Here is a 15,327-nt window from a genome sequence, read left to right on the forward strand (position 1 = left end):
CATTTATACTGTGAATAAGTCTGAACAAGCTGTAACAAACCATATATGTTATCTTCGGTGCAATCACATGATATACCACATAACTCAACACTTGTAGTGATAACTTCTAACCACAGTAACTGCACACAACATCTGCATACCGATAGAAAAATTCTTATCAACTAAAGTCTCATCCCAACACTTTCATATACTGACAATGATCACTAAGACACGCGGTAAGCCATAACCATTTCCCAGATCAACCATTCATGAAACCACTCCTTCCTTAGCAAAGACCACAGCAAATTTCCGAACCGAACTTTGATACTCCTTCCAACATGCTGAAATTGCATCCGTTCGTATTTATTAGTGATCCCCAACGATCTCCTCTAATCCAACACATTACTCTGGTGACATGACACATCCGTACAGACCTAAGCCACAACTTGCACAATACACGCATCAATACGCAACAGTCTGAACATACTCAAATCATGAAAATGACTCAAATGAAAGAGCTGAACCTCAAGTTCACTAGTACCACCACAACACAAGGACGAGAACCCTTCTCACATCATAGGAACAGAACACACAAATCTAACGTGCAAGGTCATACCTCTACATAACTTCGTTGTGATGTGCGATCCTATCCAACACTGCTCCACATGAACCACCTTAGTCACATTGCTCAAAATCGACAAACACGCACAATTCGATGTTTAGAACCAAAGAAAATCATCATACCCACGGTGAAGCAAATAACATACACCATACTAACCCAAAAGAACATAACCGATATGCCATTCACCGAGAAACACCCAATCACTCTTCCCGCTTGACTTCCACTATGAAACCCCAATAGAGCCGCACCATATGTGCCCATAACCAACAAATCATAATATCTCGCAACACAGAAAGGTAACTCATGGATCTCCCATGATTACTAATAAGCTAAATAACACTCGAATCAATACATCCCTCAACAGTACAATTCAGAGCCAACTAAGCCTACTTAAGTTAGAACACACATCCATATTGGCCTGCCAACGAACTCCTTATCAAGGTGAAGATGCTCATTCCACCCCTTTAACTCTGTCGGTGCCATACGATATTGTGCCCGACATCAAATCAATACCGAAATCAACAACCCTGCCCGGCGACATGCCCGACCACAAGAATCACATCCGTAAAGTCCCTCACCACCGGAACTGAATCAATGGTAGAAGCCTCTACATTGACATCCATCACGAAAGCCCAAATAAGAAAGACAATCCTTCCCAACCGTCCGTTGGGCCTTCGAAATTAAAAACCACTCCACTATGGCATAATCTTACGGACCTCGTCACTTAATCTATGGCATTTCCGACATAGCCAATAGTGCCGCCTTTACACAATAGTCCATAATGACACAACACAGAGACAACCAGTCTGAACCTAGTATCCCATCTAGAATCTAACATGCCAAGCACAAAAGATCCGCTCGGGTCTTCAAACCCCAATAGTCACTAAACAGTGCCGATACACATGACCTACAACCACAACATAGCTTGAATGTCAGCAGTTGATCTAACAAGAAAGTGTCGCAATTCTACCGAAGCACCATCAAGTTAATCACACTGCCTCTTCTGAAACATAAACCCTCGTCAAATCACTCCCATTTAGCAATACCATTTCTTTAATCATCTGGAGATCATCCCCCTAATCATCCGAAGCTCATTTCTCTAATCATTTGAAACTGCCCGTGCTGCCTAAGAATTTTATGACTTTCCATTCAAGACTAAACTGTAACCTTACACACGCAAATACCAATCCTCCACAACACACCGCATATACCATACCATCCTAGGATAACATGAGAACTTTATCTCCCTTCTGAGTCACAAACATCTACGTACTCCACTAGTCAAGAACTTTCCATTGATCCCATCTAGAAGGAAATCACTATGCATCCCATGCTCCTCATGCCAATAGGAAAAATATACCTTTCTAACTGTGGTGGAAACCATCTAGAACTCCCTAAATTCCTTTTGCACAACACTAACTCATCAGGACTGAATCCTTCTAACTCAACCGAGCTACACATGTTACTAAAACCAAAAAGAATGACCGCAAAACACCTACAGAGACTCGTTACCTCGAAAACACCAAAGGAACTTATCATATCCTTACCATACCGATCTGGCATACTACCACGCTATCCCATCTATTCAAGTTTCCCTCTGACCTACCGTTAGCTTGAACTTCTTCTTGCTACAACGCCACAATTCCTCAACCCAGACTCACCGCGCGAGTCCCAAGCATGAAACCACACTGTCTAAGGCTCATAAGCCGCTAAGTACTCTCTTAAATGTTTTCAAAAGCACCACGTTCAAAATACCTACCCCGAAAGGACTTCTTGTGAATCTGTAACCATTACCTTCCTAATACTGATATATAGAATCCCAAAGTTAATGTATAAAGTACCACAAGTCTTGACATCTTCCAAATGAAAACTCAGTTCCTAACCACATATGCAACTTTAAAATACCCAATTGCTACATGTAGAATCTTGAACACATTAGAACCATTCTCGAGAGTCATTCACCCTATTCAAACTGCAATTAGTCTGATCAAATGAACCGAACAACCCGTGCCTCATTGGCACTCCAACACCGCAGAATGTAACCTCATCCCAATACAACCAAGCAACTTTCTGCTCTATGCACCGAGCATTCTTGCTAATAACAACTCAAAACATCATGTGATTCTCACACACCTATGAAGCATAATATAATCCTCGTCAAAATTTTCCTTTTCTAGAGCCATCCTTGGTCTCAATTTCCGCAATCTATAACTGATTCACCAGCATGCCTCAAACTGGAACCAACATAGCACCTAACCGTGCAATCGCCTAATCAATAGAAAGCTCCCCCACTTGGCTCGAAGCCATAGATCAGCACACACTCAATAACTCAGAACGATTATACTCTATTGATGCCATGATACCATAGTGAGATTAAACTCAAATCTTTTATAAGCATGTGAAAACACAGATCATCTAGAATTTTAACTCTTCTGCAAATCTCGCATTCCACTCTCGCAACAGTTACACCCGCTCTCTAAGAGACCCAATTTAAGTTGCAACACATATCCTTCACTCGGAAATGAGATCTTCTAACAGACACGTAAGGATCGTACAACCTTAGAACATTTCGCAGGAGACAACCCACCTGCTTTGCCTCTAACTAACATTTCTATATACCTTCTACCGTCATAATCTATACGCAGTCATTTAGTCTTCCTGAGTCTGAACTTATACCGCAACATGAAATTTACTTTACTCACAATTGGGAAACATGAAAAGATCCTTCACACGCCCATAACTGGGGCTATACCTCGAATCAAGATGGAATTCAAGCACCTAATAGTTCTTCTATCCTCTAGCAGACCTTCTCGTCGCTTCCAAATCATGTGGATACATCTCATAGTACCAACATACTCATCACATAGTTATCCAGCCATCACTTCCATTAGTAGGGACAATACCGAACATATACATTTTAAAATACTTGCTCACACAATCAGCACCTCGGTGCTCAAGCTATAGGCAAAGATTCGGCCTCAACTCCTCCAGACTTGCCCAACATCAACATAGAGAACACATCTCGCCCCTCGATCAGGGAGTCACAAGCCATCAAGGCACATATGATACTTAGCACTCATACATGCACACGAACGCGTGGAAGGAATTCAAGAGTTACTTTTCAAGCAGAATCAAGGACGCACGATTAGAATTCAAAAATGTGATGTTTTCCTAAAGGTTCTGCAGCCTCTCGAGGATAAATACAGACGTCTATGTACCGATCCACGAGACTCTACTAAACCTGCTCATGACTCGCGAGACCTGTGTAACCAAGGCTCTGATACCAATTTGTCACAACCCAATTCCCGAACCCGGTCGTGATAGAGCCTCTCGTGAAGACAAGGCCAGCCAAACCAAAACAGAACACCTCTTTGAGTAGTTAATTATCATAAATAGTAACAAACATAATATAATATCCATAGATTGTGAAAATTTAATGATAACAACAATGGAAACCATCCCGACACAGCCCAAACCGGGGTGTCACAAGGCATGAGTAACTAAGAAATCCAGATACAAGTCTACTGAACACTAATTCCGATACAATAGTTCTAAAAACATGAAAATGATAAGATAAGGGAGGCACGGGGATGTGAATGCCAACAGCTACCTCGTAGTCTCTGAATCACTGCCTGAACTGGGAGAATCAGCACTCAGGAGCGGACTCTGCGATGCCTGAATCTGCACACATGGTGCAGGGAGTAATGTGAGTACTCCGACTCTGTGCGTAATAATTATAAATAATGGCTGAAAGTATGAAAACACGTAAAGGCACAAAGCAATTCCATATCAAGCAGTAAATCACTAAAAGAAGTAAATTAGTAAAGAAATCAAATGATATTCCTTTTTAAAACAAGTAAAACAGGTAATTTAACAGGTAAATAACAAGTATAAATCCGCCCCTCGGGCACAGTATCAATCACTCAGAACAGTATCAGCCCCTCGGGCTCACTCACAGTACAGTATCAGCCCCTCGGGCTCAGTATCAATCACTTAGAACAATATCAGCCCCTTAGGATCACTCTCAAATCATAATGGGTACCTGCGCTCACTGTAGGTGTACAGACTCTAGAGGGGCCCCTTACAGCCCAAGTGCTATATCAAGCCACCTTGTGGCATCATCACTCGACACTCGGCCTCACATCACTCGGCACTTGGCCTCACATCACTCAGGCCACATCATGGCATATAAAATATATCAGGCACTCGACCTCATATCACTCAGCATATCCTCCCATATGGCCCTCGTCCTCACTCAGTCCAAAAATCATCACAAACCCCTTGGTCATTAGTAAAACAGTAGTTCTCAGCCCAAAACAGTAGATATTAACAGGAAAAAGTTCAAATAATAAGTCAATCAGTAGGAAAACAATGATAAAAATCCCCAAAGGGTTCAAATAGTTGGCACGAAGTGCAAATATGGAAATCAGCCCAAATCATGATGATAACAAATGAATTTCAGTCAAATACGCGGTAAAATCATCAATCAAGATGGACCAAGTCACAATCCCCAGTAGTAAAAGACCCCACGCTCATCATCCAGCGCGTATCTTGCCTCAATATAGCACTACGATGTGCAATCCGGGGTTTCAAACCCTCAGGACATCATTTATAATCATTACTCATCTCGAACCGGCTAAATCTCTAGCTCGAGACGCCTTTGCCCCTCAAATCGGCCTCCACGAGCATCGAATCTATCCAAAATCAGAACGAATACGTCACAATATGCTAAGGAAACAAAGCCCAAGCGAAAACAATCAACAAAGTGCACGATTCCCGAAATTACCAAAACCCGAGCCCTAGGCCCACATCTCGAAATCGGGTAAAATTTACATTTTTGGAATCCTCATAATCTCACGAGTCTAACCATACAAAATTTATCCAATTCTGATATCATTTGGTCATTCAATTCATCATTTTACATTTTTGAAAGGTTTCACAATTTTCTTCCTAAATTCCATCCCAAATCACGAATTAAATGATGAATTTAGTGATAGATTCATGTATTCTAGCCAAATCTGAGTTAAAATCACTTACCCCGATGAATTTCTTGAAAAATCATCGATAAATCGCCAAAATCCGAGCTCTCTAGGTCAAAATATTAAATAAAATCAAAAACCTCGTATTTATTGAGTACCCCTCAGATTTCAGCCTCTGCGGGCCGCACAAAATCAACCGCGGTCTGCGCAAAAATAACCACGGCCGTACAAGCCTTCTCTGCAGTGACAGGCTTTAGTATTTTGGCTATAACGTTTTCTACAGATGGCCAAGGGGCTACAACTTTCGTTTTTGAATCATCTCGAAATTCCTTGTAGATCAAAAGATATGAGCTTCCGAAGCAGTACCAGTGAATCGTTCCCCACCGCTGCCGCACACCATTTTGTGCGGTCTGCATGACACCTACCGCGGCCGCACTTCTTTTTGTTTTGTCCACCCAGCACATACTTCGGCCACACTTCTCTTTGTGCGGACCACGCGGGTGAGTTCCAAGGCCTGCAACCCTTCTGGACCTGCTATAGCTATGATTTTTGGCCTAAAACATCCCGGAACCTACCCGAAACTCCCAGAACTTCAAACCAATTGTACCAACACATCCCATGACAATGTTCAAACTTGTTCAAAACTTCGGAACGCTCACAACAACATCAAATCACCAATTTAACATAGGATTCAAGCCTAAGAACTCCAAGAACTCTTAAATTATGCTTTCGATCAAAAAGTCTATCAAATCTCGTCCGAATTACCTGAAATTTTGCGCACACATCCCAAATGACACAACGAAACTACTGCAACTCTCAAAATTCCATTCCGAACCCTATATCAAAATCTCACTTATCAACCGGAAAGCGCCGAAATCTCAATTTCGCCAATCCAAGCCTAAACCTTCTACGGACTTCCAAAATGCATTCCGATCATGCTACTAAGTCCCAAATCACCTAATGGAGATAACCAAATCATAAAAATTTCAATCCGAGATCATACACAAACAAGTCAAATAATGGTCAAACCTTTCAAATTTTAAGCTTTCAACTGAGACTGTTCTTCCAAATTAAATTCTGATTAACCTGAAACCCAACACCAATGATTTACATAAGTCATATTGCATTACACGGGGCAAGTCATACCCGAGAACTGGAGAGCGAAATGCAAAAGCTCAAAACGACCGGTCAGGTCGTTACATATGATATTCGTCTGTTATGTTTTTAAGTCAAGCAAGTTGTGGAACAAATATTGGAAAAGGTCATCACAAGTTACATTCATAAATGTACTGAAACTTGGGTCAAATGTAGATGCGATTTCCTCCCAATTTACTTCAAATTATGGGGTGATCTACCTACAAAATTGATGATCTATGATACTATCTTTTAAATTATTAAAACTTTTGTCAATACGACATCAGAGTAGAGAGATATTTGCATTTTTGCGAGACTGCGCCAAGTATCTCTCTATGGGACCCACAATGGCGGTTGGGATATATTGATGTATTCAGGTGGTGGTGTGTATATAATGTCATAACCTTTCCTATATCCCATATATATATATATATATATACATATATATACCCGTATATAATGCCATCTTGTCATGGGTCAATGTAAATGAATGCAATGCATGAGAAGTACGCCAATAAAATCTTTCGGAGTGTCATAAGACCATTATGCCTCTGATTAATATGACAAAATCAAATTACGTATTTTTTGAGACCCAATAATATACGATGGAATAATAAGATATATGGGAATTCAAGAATATAGGCACTTCTAATACTTCTATGAATAGAGTCATTTATGGAAGTTGTGCATTTGCTCGTTTCATTTGTATCGTATGGATCATGCCAAATGAAAGAAGGGATAGCCTTAGCATACCTTAGCCGATTCTCTTGAAAATCCCTCTAACACGCATCTTTTGTGATAAAACATGTAACGGTGGATCGAAGAAGGGAAAATCCGTACGATATTCTTGAGAAAGATTGTACCGTACTCCTTAAAATTGCAAAATCTCACGCTGTATAGTATAAAACGGTCTTCGTATGAAGTGTCTGAAACCACTATGTTGCTATTGCAGTTCAATAACCTTGTTGAAGCTTTCCTTCCTAATTTAGTTATACGAGGGCAAAGTGTTTTGGATGAATTAGAAGGATTATATCAATCCCATAGGTGTGGGTCCCACTAGGGTGACTAATCTTTGGCCTAAAGGCTCCTAACATGACACCTTGTTTTGTGATCTAAGAGTCACTTATTTGAGTCAATCTTGATGCCACGTTGGTTTATCAAAATTTATCCACCAAACTTTATCCACAAATTTCAAATTACATGTTAATTTCCCATTAAAAAATAATAATTAACCAATTATCCACACAATTAAGAATTATCTCAAATTTCTTAAAATACTACTTACTTTTAATATTTTTTATACACATTACTATCATGTCAATGTGGTACCTTGTATGGCACTAGTCCATAAATACCGGGTATTTTAGCTCGGGTCGTATTTTATCTCAAAATGTCAAACTTTGACGAAATTCATTTTCTTCGATTTTTTCTTGCCCTCTCACCTTCACGAATTTACTCATCAGTTATTTGAAATAGCATAATGCTTATATTCTTAAAATAATCTCATTACCGAACTTACATCGATTAACTTACGACGAAACTTTAATGTACGAAAATGCGGGATGTAATATCCCATTTCCGAGTTGTCATCAATTTACTTATGTTGCACTTTTACGTACGAAAACATGGGGTATAACATCCTTCCCCCTTCGGAACATTCGCCCTCGAATGTTGACTGATGCATTTATCATTCTCAAAACTCATAGCTCTTGCGACTACTTTAATACTCTTTTTGCAATTTAGGAAACTATTCTTTGTATAAATCCAAAGGCTAGGGCATCACCCCCACCCTTTAGTCCTCTTTTTTCACACCAAGACTTGTATTCAGAATCCTTCCAATCTTGTAACTGTTGCTACCCTCTGTCATGCAGCCTGTACGACTCTGATCATGTAAGTGTGCCTATGCGACTCTTCTCTCCTTTTTCCTCCAGCTTTTATCCAATCACTAGGCCTTACTTTGTAAACATATACAAGGCTTAATAGGATGCCTCTCTAGTCATCTATAGGTATACCGAAGTTCTTCGCTCGGTACATTGTAGAACTTGCGAAGATGGCTATATCTTACTTCATAAACCTGGTTATCCATTCGTATGACTTTACTGCATCTACATAGGTCATATTATGCCATAACTCTTACTTTGATTTATCGTTATCGAGGTCTGCAACCATCATCGGGTTACTCTCGTTGCTTATCCTTAAAGCTGATGGTCTAATCTCATTTTATATTGTCGAGCTTTTATCCATCTATTGTTGATTCACCTTAATGTTGATCCATCATCTACCACCGATAACTTGATCTCTTATGTAACACCACCGCTAGGGTTCGCATCTTGTTGGTGAATCTGGAGTAATTAGATTGATCTACCTAGGGGTTATACTATACTTCCATAACCATACTTTATAGAATCCCAGTGTGATTCACCTTATGTGGGTATTTTAATCATGTCCAATTAGTGAGATCCCTTTCTTTTCTTTGTTAGATCATTACTCAATCGAAGGCCAAAATGTCATCCTTTATCTCTCAGAATTACATTATTAACTATTTCTTTACCTTACCTTAAAACCTTGCATCGTACCTTCTATCTCTTTCATGAACTCCTTTCCACATAAGTATAATTCATGTCCATAATTTGAAGTTCTATTATAAAACTTGCACCTCTAGTGCATACACTATCCGGTGGAGCTCCGTACTGATTCCTTATGAGGCTGGTACTTTTCCAACTAGTTTCACTGTAGGGCTGTTATATAATATGGTTGTTGTACTTTCTCTTTTGTATCTATGATATTAAGTGTGATCATGCAATGTTCTCAATCACAATGCCCATAATTTCCTGGTTTTCTTGCCCTTGTTGCATGCATACTTAGCTTACCTTAGTGCCAACACATATTGAATTCCATACAACTCAAGTGATCTTTAGTATCACTTCTGATTCTTCTTCTCGTTCATTAGCCACGGTAGGTGCCATTTTCTTATGGAGTGCATACAATGTTGTTATGAGACTGTTGTTATAAGATCATTTCCTCCTTAAGTCACAGAGCTTAGGTTAAAGCCTTTCTTCCTTACTCTCTCAGCTAGTCCTTCACTGTAGTACTTAGGGAGAACTCTTGACTCTCATAAAGCTATGAGCTTATTACGGACATTTTTGATGTCTTTTCTTGCCTATAATCATCTGTAGTTGTTTACCTCCGTGCCCTTGTGCTTGTACAATTGCTTTTGAACATATATTTTGATTACCTTCCTAGTGGCACTTTCTTTTATCCCCGTTACGGTACCTTTAACTACCCCGACTCCTATTTGAATATATCTCAATTATTATAATGACATTATTGCGAGGTTGAATTCTCCATGTTGGGTTTTACTATGTTTATCTTGCACAATCTGCTGATTTGTCTGTATCCTCTTGTCTAGCCATAATTAGGATCTTCCTAAATCAACTACTAACTACTCGTTGGCCCATTCGCATAATAATATTCTGCGTAATATTTCTTGGGTTATTTCTTTTGTCTTAACTTATGTCTCGTACTGTCTCCTTATATATCAATAACAACTCGGGAAGGAACTTTAACCTCCTCTCTTTGATGTTGTACTTGTATAATGTTCTGGGATCGTAACCTATCTGTAGGTTTAGAATAAGTGCAACCTCATCTCTTTATTAATTTTATTGCATTCTTCATTTACCATTTTATAGCTACTAGAACCACTTAATTCTGACTTAACGCCACATCACTCCATAATCCCCCCTTTAGGGGAGTACTAAGAGTTGAAGCTACGATGATCTACCAATATATGTTTTACCTCTTCATCTTTGGCGTCTTTTTACATAATCGATGGCCCTTACATTCCTTGTAGTAATCTTTTTGTACCAAGGATAACAAAATTCTTTACTTACAAGGGTGGTACTTAGTATAACTGGAACAGACAGTCCCTTAGGTTTAAAGTTACTCACGTTGCTTGCTTTAGGGGAGTGTCTGCCGCAATGACCATTTTCTGAATTTATCATAAATCTTCTTTTGTTGTCCATTCTATTATTTCCAGAAAGAAGTATGAAATTCTCATGATGTCGATCATTATCAAATCAAAAAACTAGTAATCCATGTTTACTTTATCTTGTTCACCAGCCCATACCAATCCCCATTATTCTGGGGTCTAGCTTTTCCTATTGGTAATCACATTAGAGTCACGAACTTACTTCTTGAAATGAGTATATGACTTTATGGCCTATACATTTTTGTTGTCTTAAGGCTTGTTACCTCTCGTATTTCCCTTCATTTGACTAGACTTTGTAATACTGTCATTTTTCATTTTTTATCTATTGGTGTCATCCATGTATCACATCTTACTCATAATACATCATTAACTATCTTCTTATTTCATGCTAACATTTCTATCTATTACTTGATTCTGAAAACTTCAACAAGATATTCTTTAGCTTTTAACTCCCCTTTGCTCCATCCATTGGCTCTTCAGGTTGCCTAACATTGTCTCTCTACTAGGGACGGGAGCCATACTAAGATAATATTTATCTCTTCCAGGATTCCAGTGTCTATCTTTGTAGTACCGATATCTAGTTGTACTATTTTAGAGTGCACCATATGGGTATCTCATAAGGAGATCAACTAGCACATTTGCAATATCATTCGGAAATGTCAACTAACGTAAGCAATCCATTCACCAATTTGGGTTACCCTAACCCCAGTCGGATCTTGATATCTCGTCCTTCTCTTAACTATACCTGTTAGCCCCCATAAGGCATAACTGAAATGGGTGTGACCAATTGTACATACCTCTGTTACTGTTGAATATAACTCAAAAAGCTTATATTCCTCTGCCTGAATTATAGACACTGTTAACCTTCATTAACTGAGGGCTTAGTAGCCTTATTCATTTTGCTTATTTTTCTTGTTGAAACTTGTATTTATCTTCTGAATCTCTTATTGTCTTTCACCATAAAGGTAGATAGGTATTCTTGCCTTAAGGCTTCTTATTAAGAGGCTTACACCTTTCAGTACACACATGATCTGCTGAATACCTCATATTTACTTATCATAAGCAAGATGCAAAATCGAGTTCCTCTAACTCAACACTTCCATAGCTATATCTCTTATCGATTGTCTTTCTCAATGTAGGCATTGTCTTATTACAAATAAAATAGAAGTTCGGAATTTGAATTTTTATAAATGAGCTCTACCACACGGTCTAGAGTAAGAAGAAAGAGTAACAGTCCTAAATTCCCTGTAGCCTCCTACTTATAAGTGTGGTACATAACACACCCATAAACAAGACTCTACTAGACATGACTTGTAGATTCCCTAGGACTGAACTGCTCTGATACCACTTTTGTCATGACCAAAATCGATGGGCCGCGATGGGCACCCTGGTACCTTACTCAACCGAGTACCAACATAATGTATCTTTTTGTATCATGTTATCATAGATGACTGAGCCGGAGAGGCTACCGTGAAATAGTGGAATACAACGTGTTATACCAACTTATACATAAGACATATGAGCCTCTAAGACAAAAATAATCATTCGTACATTGTACATAGGACAACAAGGCTATACAATCTTTTACGTACATGACATCTGTCTACAAGCGTCATATGGAGTGCACCAACATCTTCCGCTGAGTTGATCGCCTAATTGGAGGACTCTCGACCTGTCTATCGAGACATGTGGGAAAGAAATGTAGTGTCCCCGGGCAAAAGGAACGTTAGTACAAATAATGTACCGAGTATGTAAAGCACGTAAATAAGTACGTAAAAGACATGGAAGAAATATAAAGTAAATGACTCAACCTATGTGTCTGGATAACTCTGTAAATCATGAAATACTTATAGTTCCATGCATATACGTACGAATGTCATGTCGTGCATAGGTACAAGTGTTCATAATATCATCAAGCCTCTGAGAGCATCCCATCATATCATCTCGTCCACTGTGGGCAAATCATCAACGTATACCAGCTGATCAGGTGGTGGTGCGTATATAATGCCATAACCTTTTCCCATATCCCATATACATATAATATATGCATATATAACGCCATGTGTGTGTGTGTGTGTGTGTGTGTGTATGTATATATATATAATGCCATCTTGTCATGGGTCAATGTAAAAGAATGCAATGCATGAGAAGTACGTCAATAAAATCTTTCGGAGTGTCATAAGACCATTATGTCTCTGATTAATATCACAAAATCAATTTACATATTTTCTGAGACCCATGAATAGACAATGGAATAATAAGACATATGAGAATTCAAGAACATAGGCATTTCTAATACATCTATGAATAGAGTCATTTATGGAAGTTGTGCATTTGCTCGTTTCATTTGTGTCATATAGATCATGCCTAACGAAAGAAATGATAGCCTTAACATACCTGAGCCGATTCTCTTGACAATCCCTCTATCACACATCTTTTGTGATAAAACACGTAACGACTGATAGAAGTAGAGAAAATTCGTACGATATTCTTGAGAAAGATTGCACTGTACTCCTTAAAATTGCAAAATCTCATGCCATATAGTATAAAATTGTCTTCGTATGAAGTGTCTGAAACCACTACGTTGCTATTGCAATTCAATAACCTTGCTGAAGCTTTCCTTCCTAATTTAGTTATATGAGAGCAAAGTATTTTGGGTGAATTAGAAGGGTTACATCCATCCCTTAGGTGTGGGTCCCACTAGGATTACTAATCTTTGGCCTAAAGGCTCCTAACATGACTCCTTGTTTTGTGATATAAGAGTCACTTATTTTAGTCAATCTTGTTGCCACGTTGGTTCATCCAAATTTATCCACCAAACTTTATCCACAAATTTCCAATTACATGTTAATTTCCCATAAAAAATTTATAATTAACCAATTATCCACATAATTAAGAATTATCTCAACTTACTTAAAATACTACTTACTTTTAATATTCTTTATACACCTTACTATCATGGCCATGTGATACCTTGTATGACACTAGTCCATAAATACCGGGTATATTAGCACAAGTCGTATTTTATCCCAAAATATCAAACTTCGATGAAATTCATTTTCTTCAATTTTCTTACCCTCTCACCTTCACGAATTTATTCATCACTTATTTGAAATAGTATAATGCTTATAATCTCAAAATAATCTCATTCCCGAACTTACGTCGATTAACGTACGATAAAACTTTAACGTACGAAAATGCGGAATGTAATATCTCATTTCCGCGTTGTCATCAATTTACTTATGGTGCACTTTTACGTACGAAAACATGGGGTGTAACAAAACCTAACATCTCAATCATCCAATCTTGCACCAATCTTCAAGAATCAAGTAAGCCAATCACTGGATCATCATCTTTCTAGGTAAGCCCTACTCCTAAGCTTTCATGCAAGAGGTTATGAATTCAAATCTATTGTGCGACTGGAAATAGGCCATACATGTGACACTAGTTTGTAGTATGTGGGATGAATGAACTATTTTGGGTAATTTATTGTCGAAATTGATTGAGGGGGAAGAGATTACCATTGTAGAGTCTTGTGATCTATTTTGTATGCTAGGTGTTTGACAAAATTCCTAAGAGAGTTACACCCCAGGAATCCTTCTAATTGTTAATTGATTTTTGCTATCTTCCTATAGATTGTTATTGCTAGAAGTGTTTGGGCATTGTAGTAACTTAAGAAAAGCTCAAACAAGGTATGTTGGCTAAACTACTCTCTTAGAATTGAATTCCACGATGTTCCCGTAAGTTTCAATTATGATTGTCTCAAGTTCCTTATTCTATGTTCCGAGTTATTCCCAATAAATTTGATTGTCTTGAATAAGCAAAGTGTCGAGAATTATTTATTCAAAACGCGTTTGGAATGTTCCTATCACATTATGTTATCCTTTGGGAATGTGTTCAAGAATGATATGTGTATTAAAATGCGATGTCTTTGAGTCGTGTTTCAAATGAAGATTATGATGCCAAATTGTGTGGGAAAATCTCAATATATTTATGACTCTTAATTATTCATATATGTACCTAAAGTCTTGATTCAAAATATATTGTTGTTGATAATTTATAAAGATGCTTGAAAATTAAATAAGTGAATTGGGGATAAAAAGTGTGGACAACATGCCAAGAATGAAAGTTATACTTGTCGCTAGTGGTAATGGAATGAGATGAAGTGAGAAATATTATGATATGAGCTTTGATTCAATTGTTCCAAGTTGACTTTGAAAAATAGAATTGCCTAAAAGCTTATGTACTAAAATGATGCCCATATGTTGCTTTTTTAACTAATGCTTTGTGTTTCGATGTGTTTTGCATTCTTACATATTCGTGAGTTGAAATTGTGTATTGCCCTTGTTGGGGAAACGTTATTCACGAATAAATGACGTGTTACTTGTTTATGAGTTTAACTTGTGCTTCTATTGCCAATCATTTTTCTCTTTTTCTTGGAATGAAATCCATTGTGCTTAAATCCTTCATTACTAATGAACCTAAATTTGTGATTTTCGGAATATTCTATTCGTTGATATTTATAATGATGATCCATGAAAGAGAAGAAATTCAAGTGTGGAATATGAAATACAATCATTGTTCCATGAATGAAGAATGATATGTATGGCCAAGAGAGCCAATGA

Source organism: Nicotiana tabacum, chromosome 10 (assembly GCF_000715075.1).
Source record: "Nicotiana tabacum cultivar K326 chromosome 10, ASM71507v2, whole genome shotgun sequence".
Classification (NCBI taxonomy): Eukaryota; Viridiplantae; Streptophyta; class Magnoliopsida; order Solanales; family Solanaceae; genus Nicotiana; species Nicotiana tabacum.